Raw genomic sequence first — 10,027 nt, forward strand, 5'->3', positions numbered from 1 at the left:
TAGCCATGGGTGTTCATATCTTCTCCATCCTGAAACCCCGACCATTTCTCTCCCCATCCCATCCCTCAGGGTTTTCCCAGTGCACCGGCTTTGAGTGCCCTATGTCATGCATCAAAGTTGGATGGGTGATCTATTTCACATATCGTAATATGCATGTTTCAGTGCTAGTCTCTCAAGTCATCTCACCCTGGCCTTCTCCCACAGAGTCCAAAAGTCTGTTTCTATGTGTCCGTTTTGCTGTGTCGCATATATGGTCATCGTTGCCATCTTTCCCATATATATGTGTTAATATACTCTATTGGTGTTTTTCTTTCTGACTTACTTCACTCTGTAAAATAGGCTCCAGTTTCATCCACCTCATTAGAACTAATTCAAATGCATTCTTTTTATTTGCTGAGTAATATTTTATTGTGTATATTTACCTCAGCTTTCTTATCCATTTGTCTGCCAAAGGACATCTAGGTTGCTTCCATGTCCTGACTATTGTAAACAGTGCTTCGATTAACAATGAGGTACACATGTCTGTTTCAATTCTAGTTTCCTCAGTGTTTATGTCGTATGGCAATTCTATTTCCAGTTTTTTTTTTTTAGGAATCTCCACACTGTTCTCTGGAGTGGCTGCACTAGTTAGCATTCAGTCAAAGAACTAGTCAGTTCTTTGCATCAGGTGGCCAAAGCATTGGATTTTCAGCTTCAGCATCAATCCTTCCAATGTATATTCAGGACTGATTTCCCTTAGGATTGACTGGTTTGATTTCCTTGCAGATCAAGGGACTCTGCAGAGTATATATGTGTATGAATCAATATTTGTTGTGCTTATGCTGCCCTCTCATGGAGAAATAGAAGAATGTTAATGAATGTAACTTATAAAATCCAGATGTATTCTCTCATATGTATATGTGTGTATGAATAAATATTTACGGTGTTTATGCTGCCCTTTCGTGAAGAATGCTTATGAATGTAATTTAAAAATCCAGATGTGTTCTCTCATATGTGTATGTCAGTTCATATGTATATGTTAGTTGCTCAGTCGTGTCTGTCTCTTTGTGATCCCATGGCTGCAGCACACCAGGCTTCGCTGTCCATCACCAACTCCCGGAGCTTACTCAAACTCATGTTCATCGAGTCCATGATGGCATCCAACCACCTCATCATCTGTCATCCCCTTCTCCTCTGGTGTTCAATCTTTCCCAGCATCAGGGACTTTTCCAATGAGTCAGTTCTTCATATCAGGTGGGGAAAGTGTGTGGGTATGAATAAATATTTACTGTACTTTAGCTGCCCTCTCATTGAGAAATAGAAGGCTGCTTATGAATTTACTTCATAAAATCTGAATGTATTCTCCCATATGTATCAGTTCAGTTCAGTTGCTTAGTCATGTTTGACTCTGTGACCCCATGAATTGCAGCACGCCAGGCCTCCCTGTCCATCACCAACTCCCAGAGTTCACTCAGACTCACGTGCATCCACTCACGTCAGTGATGCCATCCAGCCATCTCATCCTCTGTCGTCCCCTTCTCCTTCTGCCCCCAATCCCTCCCAGCATCAGAGTCTTTTCCAATGAGTCAACTCTTCGCATGAGGTGGCCAAAGTACTGGAGTTTCAGCTTTAGCAGCATTCCTTCCAAAGAAATCCCAGGGCTGATCTCCTTTAGAATGGACTGGTTGGATCTCCTTGCAGTCCAAGGGACTCTCAAGAATCTTCTCCAACACCCCAGTTCAAAAGCATCAATTCTTCGGTGCTCAGCCTTCTTCACAGTCCAACTCTCACATCCATACATGACCACAGGAAAAACCATAGCCTTGACTAGACGGACCTTTGTTGGCAACGTAATGTCTCTGCTTTTGAATATGCTATCTAGGTTGGTCACAACTTTCCTTCCAAGGAGTAAGTGTCTTTTAATTTCATGGCTGCAGTCACCATTTGCAGTGATTTTGGAGCCCCAAAAATTAAGTCTGACACTGTTTACACTGTTTCCCCATCTATTTCCCATGAAGTGATGGGCCTGGATGGCATGATCTTCATTTTCTGAATGTTGAGCTTTAAGCCAACTTTTTCACTCTCCACTTTCACTTTCATCAAGAGGCTTTTGAGTTCCTCTTCACTTTCTGCCATAAGGGTTGTGTCATCTACGTATCTGAGGTTATTGATATTTCTCCCGGCAATATTGATTCCAGCTTGTGCTTCTTCCAGCCCAGCGTTTCTCATGATGTACTCTGCATATAAGTTAAATAAGCAGGGTGACGGTATACAGCCTTGACATACTCCTTTTCCTATTTAGAACCAGTCTGTTGTTCCATGTCCAGTTCTAACTGTTGCTTCCTGACCTGCATACAGATTTCTGAAGAGGCAGGTCAGGTGGTCTGGTATTCCCATCTCTTGAAGAATTTTCCACAGTTCATTGTGATCCACACAGTCAAAGGCTTTGGCATAGTCAATAAAGCAGAAATAGATGTTTTTCTGGAACTCTCTTGCTTTTTACATGATCCATCGGATGTTAGCAATTTGATCTCTGGTTCCTCTGCCTTTTCTAAAACCAGCTTGAACATCAGGAAGTTCATGGTTCATGTATTGCTGAAATCTGGCTTGGAGAATTTTGAGCATAACTTTACTAGCATGTGAGATGAATGCAATTGTGTGGTAGTTTGAGCATTCTTTGGCATTGCCTTTCTTTGGGATTGGAATGAAAACTGACCTTTTCCAGTCCTGTGGCCACTGTTGAGTTTTCCAAATTTGCTGGCATATTGAGTGCAGCACTTTCATGGCATCATCTTTCAGGATTTGAAATAGCTCATATGTATGCTGCTGCTAAGTCACTTCAGTCATGTCTGACTCTGTGCGACCCCATAGATGGCAGCCCACCAGGCTCCCCCGTCCCTGGGATTCTCCAGGCAAGAACACTGGAGTGGGTTGCCATTTCCTTCTCCAATGCAGGAAAGTGAAAAGTGAAAGTGAAGTCGCTCAGTTGTGTCCGACTCTTCCTGACCCCATGGACTGCAGCCCACCAGGCTCCTCCGTCCGTGGGGTTTTCCAGGCAAGAGCACTGGGGTGGGGTGCCATCGCCTTCTCCGATGTAAATGTGGGTATAAATAAATATTTACTGTGCATATGATGACCTCTTGAGGAGAAACAGAAATATGCTAATGAATGTACTTTATAAAATCCAAATGTATTCACTCATATGTATATGTGTGTATGCTGCTGCTGCTGCTGTGTCACTTCAGTCGTGTCTGACTCTGTGTGACTCCGTAGATGGCAGCCCACCAGGCTCCCCGCCCCTGGGATTCTCCAGGCAAGAACACTGGAGTGGGCTGCCATTTCCTTCTCCAATGCATGAAAGTGAAGTCGCTCAGCCATGTCCGACTCTTCGAGATCCCATGGACTGCAGCCTACCCGGCTCCTCGGTCCATGGGATTTTCCAGGCAAGAGTACTGGAATGAGTTGCCATTGCCGTCTCTGTGTGAATAAATATTTATTGTGCTTATGCTGCCATCTCGTGGAGAAATAGAAGAATGATTGTGAATGTATTTATAAAATCCAGATGTATTCTTTACATGTTGAAAATGATACTGTATAACTTTGTTAAAAATTAATATATGCTCATAACAGAAAATATAAAGTTGGTAGAAAAGTACAAAGAAAGAACAAAATCACCCATGATCTCATTTAACATTGGCTCAGAATTCTGAGTTCCTGGGACAGGGAGATAAAAAGATGAGGGTGTGCTAGTTCTTTTATTATAAAATCATCTTTTCTGCTATTAACATAGCTGTTAACATAGAACTTGGTTTTGATACGTGATTCTTGCTTTGTTTATTATCTTTAAGTCTCTGCTTTTACAAAGACCTAGTAATTTGACTCCCTGTTTAGAGACTGTTTGCTTCAAGGTTGTTTTGTTTTTCCCATTTTTGCTATAATTTAAAAAAATGTTGCATGTCATGGCTATGGTAAATAGTGATGCAGTGAATATTGGGGTGCATGCATCTTTTTGAATTAAGGTTTTCTCCAGGAAAATGCCCAGGAGTAGGCCATATGGTCATCGTATTTTTTGTTTTCTAAGGAGCTGCCATAGAGTTCACCATATCGGTGGTACCAATTTAGATGCCTTCTGACAATGCAAGAGGGTTCCCTGTTCTCAACGCTCTCTCCAAATTATTGTTTTTAGGGTTTTTGATGAGGGCTATTTGGACTGGTGTGAAGTAATACCCCATTGTAGTTTTGATTTGCATTTCTCTGGTAACTAGTGATGTTGAGCATCTTTTCAAGTGTTTGTTGGCCATCTGTATGTCTTCTTTGGAAAAATGTCTATTTAGATCTGCCCATTTATTGAGTGTTTTTTTTTTTTTTTAATCCTGGGCTACACGTGCTGTTTGTATATTTTGGAGAGTAATGCCATGATAACTAATGAGAACTATCTGTATAGCACAGGTAACTGTCCTCAGTGCTATGTGGTGACCTAAATGGGAAGGAAACTGAAAAAGGACGATGCATACACATATATACAAATACACACATACATGCAACTGGTTTACTTTGCTGTACAGCAGTAAGTAACACAACACTGTAAAGCAACTACATGTGTACATACAGTAGGCTCCATTTACAGAAAGTTCTAGATGAGGCAAAGCTAATGTTTACTGATAGAACTGAGAACAGGGGTTGCATCGGGGAAGGGGAATGTGGGGGAAGGGACCCAAGAGTTTTTCTAGGATGGTGGGAAAAAATATTGCAGTGAACATCAGATATATAATCTTCGTGAAATTGCATAAATACTTCTGCAATGTAAATTCCAAACAACGTCTTGCTAATTGGCTCCATGCATTGATAAATTTACTGCTGCTGCTGCTGCTTCTTAGTCGCTTCAATCGTGTCCGACTGTGTGACCCCATAGACGGCAGCCCACCAGGTTTCCTCATCCCTGGGATTCTCCAGGCAAGAACACTGGAGTGGGTTGCCATTTCCTTCTCCAATGCATGAAAGTGAAAAGTGAAAGTGAAGTCGCTCAGTCATGTGTGACTCTAGCGACTCCATGAACTGCAGCCTACCAGGCTTCTCCGTCCATGGGATTTTCTAGGCAAAAGTACTGGAGTGGGGTGCCATTGCCTTCTCTGGATAAATTTACAAGATACTGTCAAATTGTCCTTCAGAAAGTTGCATCACTTTATGCTTTCACAACAACACATGAGCACTCATTTTCCAACCTCTCATCCTCAATTTAGAGGAAACATTTGTTATTACTCAATGCTTTCATTCAACTTTTGTCCGTTTTCATGGTGAGAAGTCGTATTCCATTATTGTTTTGGTTTGCATTTCTTTTATTACCAATTAGGTTCAACATTTTCTCCTGTTTTCTGGTAATCTTTATTTTTCTTCTGAGTAATTTGCATTTCTTTCTTCCCTTTGTTTACTTCGTGTTTGTCTTCTATTGGGTTTTTCACTATGTATTTAGAATCAACTGTTTGAACTTGGGGTGTATATTAGTACATTCCTTCAGGGACTGCAGGCTGTGCAGGAAGTGGTCCCAAGGCCTTGCAAACCATTAAGCATGCTCTGTGGAATGGAGAAATGGTAACATGGCAGCCTGTGTTGGCGACAAATGTTTAACAGAGTCTTCTCTTAATTAACCCCCTCATAGAAGACAGTGAATTTTTAAAGAGAAGTACTAAAACTGTGGCCGTATGAAATTACATATATATGTACACACCTATCTACACATATGTGTGTGCATATGTGTATATATATGTGTATATATACAGACTAAAATTTTGTACTTTGTGAATAATAAATAAAATACTAAAACCTGACATATATGACAACAAACTTTTACAACTTAAACCAACAAAATTTGGTCTTGCAGGGGAAAAATATAATTACTGACACTATTTAAAAATTCTGAAGTATGGAGATGGTAATAAAAATAGAACCAGTTTTACTTGGTTTTATTCTTGTAATAAAACTCTTCATGGGCAATGCCCCCCAGTATTGCCTCCACTGGATGTGGGCCACTCCCTCTGCCCCGCCTGTGGAAGGCCACTGTTACATTCTAAATTCCTTAGCTAAAAAGGTCCTAATCATTATTGGCTTTGTGACCTCCAAAAACCACCATTATTTCCCTTGCTTTCCTCCCTCCTTCCTCCCCGCTCTTTCTTTCCTTTTCTTCTTATACAATTGTTAAAGATTGCTTTCCATTTATAGTTATTACAAAGTACTGGCTATATTCCCCATGTTGCACAATACATCCTTGAGCTCATCTTACACCTGAGACATTGTGCCTCCAACTCCTCCAACTCTGTATTGCCCCTTCCCCTCTCCACTCCTCGCTGGTAACCAGTAGATTGTTCTATCTGTGAGCCCCTATTTTTGTTATATTCTCTACTTTGTGGTATTTTAAGGCTCTGTAAGTGATATCATACAGTATTTTTCTTCTTATTTTATTAAGTATTATACCTTACATGTTGCAGCAAATGGCATTATTTCATTCCTTTTATGGCTGAGCAGCATTCCATAGGTCTTCCTTGGTGGCTCCAGGGCGAAGAATCCGCCTGTCAAGAAGGACATATGGGTTCAATCCCTAGGTAAGGAAGATCCCTTGGAAAAGGAAATGGCAACCCACTGGAGTGTTCTTGCCTGGAAAATTCCATGGACAGAGGAGCCTGGAGGGGTAGGGTCCATAGGGTCGCAAAGAGTGGGACATGACTTAGTGACTGAACAATGAGTGTCCCATAGTATATACATAGGGATTCCGGGATGGCTCAGACGGTAAAGTGTCTGCCCAAAATGTGGGAGACCCTGGTTCGATCCCTGGGTTGGGAAGACCCCCTGGAGAAGGAAATGGCAACCCACTCCAGTACTCTTGCCTAGAAAATTCCATGGGTGGAGGAGCCCAGTGGGGTACAGTCCATGGGGTCGCAAAGAGTCGGACACGAGTGAGTGACTTCCCTTAATGATTTCCCTTAGTGACTGAACAACAACGACTGTCCCATAGTATATATATACCACATCTTTATCCATTCATCTGTCTATCATCTGATGGACATTTAAGTTGCTTCTATGTCTTGGTGAATGGTGTGCTTCAAGGAACATTGGGGTACATGTGTCTTTTTAATTAACATTGTGCTTTTTTTTTTTTTAATATACAAGAATGACACTGCTAGGTCATGTGTTGTTACATTTTTCATTTTTTGAGAAATCTCCTGCCGGGGTCCAGCCCCAGCTGATCCAGGGAGTTCGAAGTGGGGACAGCATTGGCGAGGATCAGGATACAATAGCTTCAGTTAGATATTAATTAGAGATATAAAGAGTAATAGAATGAGGATAGCTCGGTAGGAAAATTCAGTGGAGAAAAGAGGCTGAGTAGCTTGGTTTATTCGGGAGACCAATAAAATTTCAAGACAAGAAGTTTGCACCACCTAAGTAGGCCGCAGGCATCCTTCCGTTCTCCCGAAGGAGAGGAGACACTGAGGCCTCCCCCGTCGGATCTTAGAAGCCCAGGCATAATTAGTAAGCATGGCGGGTTGCGCACTCCTGATGGAGTGCCAGCCAGAGTTTGAGAGAGAGAGAGAGAGAGAGACATGGGGAGACCAGTCTTTTGAGGAACTTATCCCAATTCTTTATTTTCCATGGTCTACTTTCATACACTGAGATGTTATGCAAAAGTCACACAGGGTCAGCAGTCCTGACTTTTATCAAAGTCAGGTGCTTCATACAAATGTATACAGAGGTCTTAGGGATGTTACATCATCTTCTGGCCAGGGGGCCTGTTGACAATTTATGACCCTCTCCTTGTGACAGTGGTCAGTCAACCAGGACACTCATTTCTCCAGGGGTGATTATTCTTAAAACAGACACCACCCAAATAGTTACATTCCTATAGGATGAGGGTGTAGTGGGTTTTAGTTAAGGAAAGAATTTACTTAGCCTAAGGTCTAACGTGATTAATATCAAAGGTTAATACTTATTTCTATATATTCATTAATGTGTGTAAGGGCAGGGGATGTAGAGACTTAGCAACAAACATTGGCTCAACAAATGAAAAACCCTTCACCAATACAATTTCTAATCAGCCCACTATACTTATACTAATAATTTTCTAACTTCTCTAAAGAACCTTTAGACATCTAAAGATGTTTAAAGCATCTCGTGTCTCTTACGGTTGGGAGGCTGTGAGCAATCACATGTGGCCAGACAAGCCTGTCAGGCAGGCTAGAGAACCTTCAGAGGAGTTTGTAGGTTGAAACACTCCTATCACGCCCAGGAATTTTTATTAACTGGAGCTCTAAGTTAACTCCTTCTCCGAAAGAGGTGGTGGGGGACAGCCCCCCGTAAAGTCAGAGGTGTAGGTGAGAGCACAAAGTAGTAAAGTAGGCAGGCTCTGGTTATGGGGGTAGATGCTCGAGGATCTCCAGGGGGACTCCTCAGGCTTGATCCCGCCCTTGCGTATGTCGAGCCTCCTTCCTCATGACCTTTGCCATGGGTGGAGTGCCTCACGCTGGCCCCCAACAATCTCCATACTGAAAACCACAAATATTTTACTCCTAAGAACTACCTTTTAGCAAGCAAGTTTGAGTTTTTGAGGCTGCTAGTTGCTGACATCATAACTTGAGGTGTAATAAACACTACTGTGAGGTAGGTGCCAAAGGGGCAACTACTTTGTACGCCTTTTTTAGCAAATAGCACTGCCACCCCTCGCATGACACAGCTCCCCAGCTAAGCTCCCAACTCTGCAGTCACACACAGAAACACAAAGTCCTCTTCCTCTTCTCCCATGGGAAGTGTATCTTTCGGGCTCAGTCTGGACCCAGTCCTTCCTCCTATTTTCTGGCTAACTGGACCTTCTGGTCCCATCTCCAACTCCACAGGACGCATCTCCGTCCCTCTTCACACATTTATCCCTTCCCTGTCCTCTCTGCCCCACACCCCCCCCCTCCACTGCTTATCAGAGAGCTCAGAGACAGATAATTCCACATTAGGTTGATTTTATTTAAAGTTCATTATTAATGTGTGCTGTTGGTATAGGATTCAACGTCTGTACTGTTGGCCATTTCTCAGCGGCAAGACCCTTGAAGATTTCTGAGGTCTCTAGCCATGCTCTGAAGTCACTGGCTGCCCACTGGTCTAGCTGTCCCCCTGGCAGGGGTCCTCACGATCCCTGGGATCTCCTCCAGTTATTCTGATTCAGCTCTTCATTCACCTTGGAACACTGGCTACAGATTTTTGAGCCTTTGATTTTCTTCAGTTTCTTTAGGTGGGTGTTTCTGAGAAGATTCCTTGGTCAGCTTTGGTTGAATTGCTTATTTACCCTCACGGTTACCCAGGCCACCTGGAGAAAACAAGAGAGTGAGTACAGAATGGCATTGGTTTGAGGAAGAGGGTGAAGATGGATGGGAATGATGGCTTCAGGAGAAGGGGTGTGGGCAGAGAAGAGGTATATGCCTGGCAAAGACAGGGGAGGGGCTCTTATGGGGAGGTGTCAATGGGCAAGAGGAGCTTGGGTGGGTTCAGGTCACCTTGACACATCTTTTGGACCTTAGCTGATAGGGGGTTTTCATCTTTTCCTCCTGGGTATCTGGAGTCCACTGTTCCATAACTGCTCTAGAGCCTTGTGGCTTCCCAGTCACCTTAGTCATTTTCAAGACTCCCAGTGGTCTGCTCCAGAGCCCCCAAGCACCCTTATACATACCCCTACCCAGGGGGGCATATCCTTATGCTTTATGAGGTCAGCATGTCACTTCCCCAGGCAATGGTGGTCCTGGGTGAAACTTGACATCACAAAGCCCCATCCTGACATTAGGAAAGGATGCGGAGCAACTCAGATGATTTTGTGGGAGAAATGAGGCATTTTTAATGCCCCTTAAGAGCCCTTCAAACTCACCTCATCCTCATCTCTCTCAGACAACTCTCATGGGTTATATGACAGGGAGCATGCATCCCCTCCAAACCTTGCCTCACAGCCACAGTATTCAGGCTTTCATTCTGTTCTCTCTCACCTTTCACCATTATCTAGTTTTTAATATCTCGCTTAAAATCC

Source organism: Bos javanicus, chromosome X, assembly GCF_032452875.1.
Source record: "Bos javanicus breed banteng chromosome X, ARS-OSU_banteng_1.0, whole genome shotgun sequence".
Classification (NCBI taxonomy): domain Eukaryota; kingdom Metazoa; phylum Chordata; class Mammalia; order Artiodactyla; family Bovidae; genus Bos; species Bos javanicus.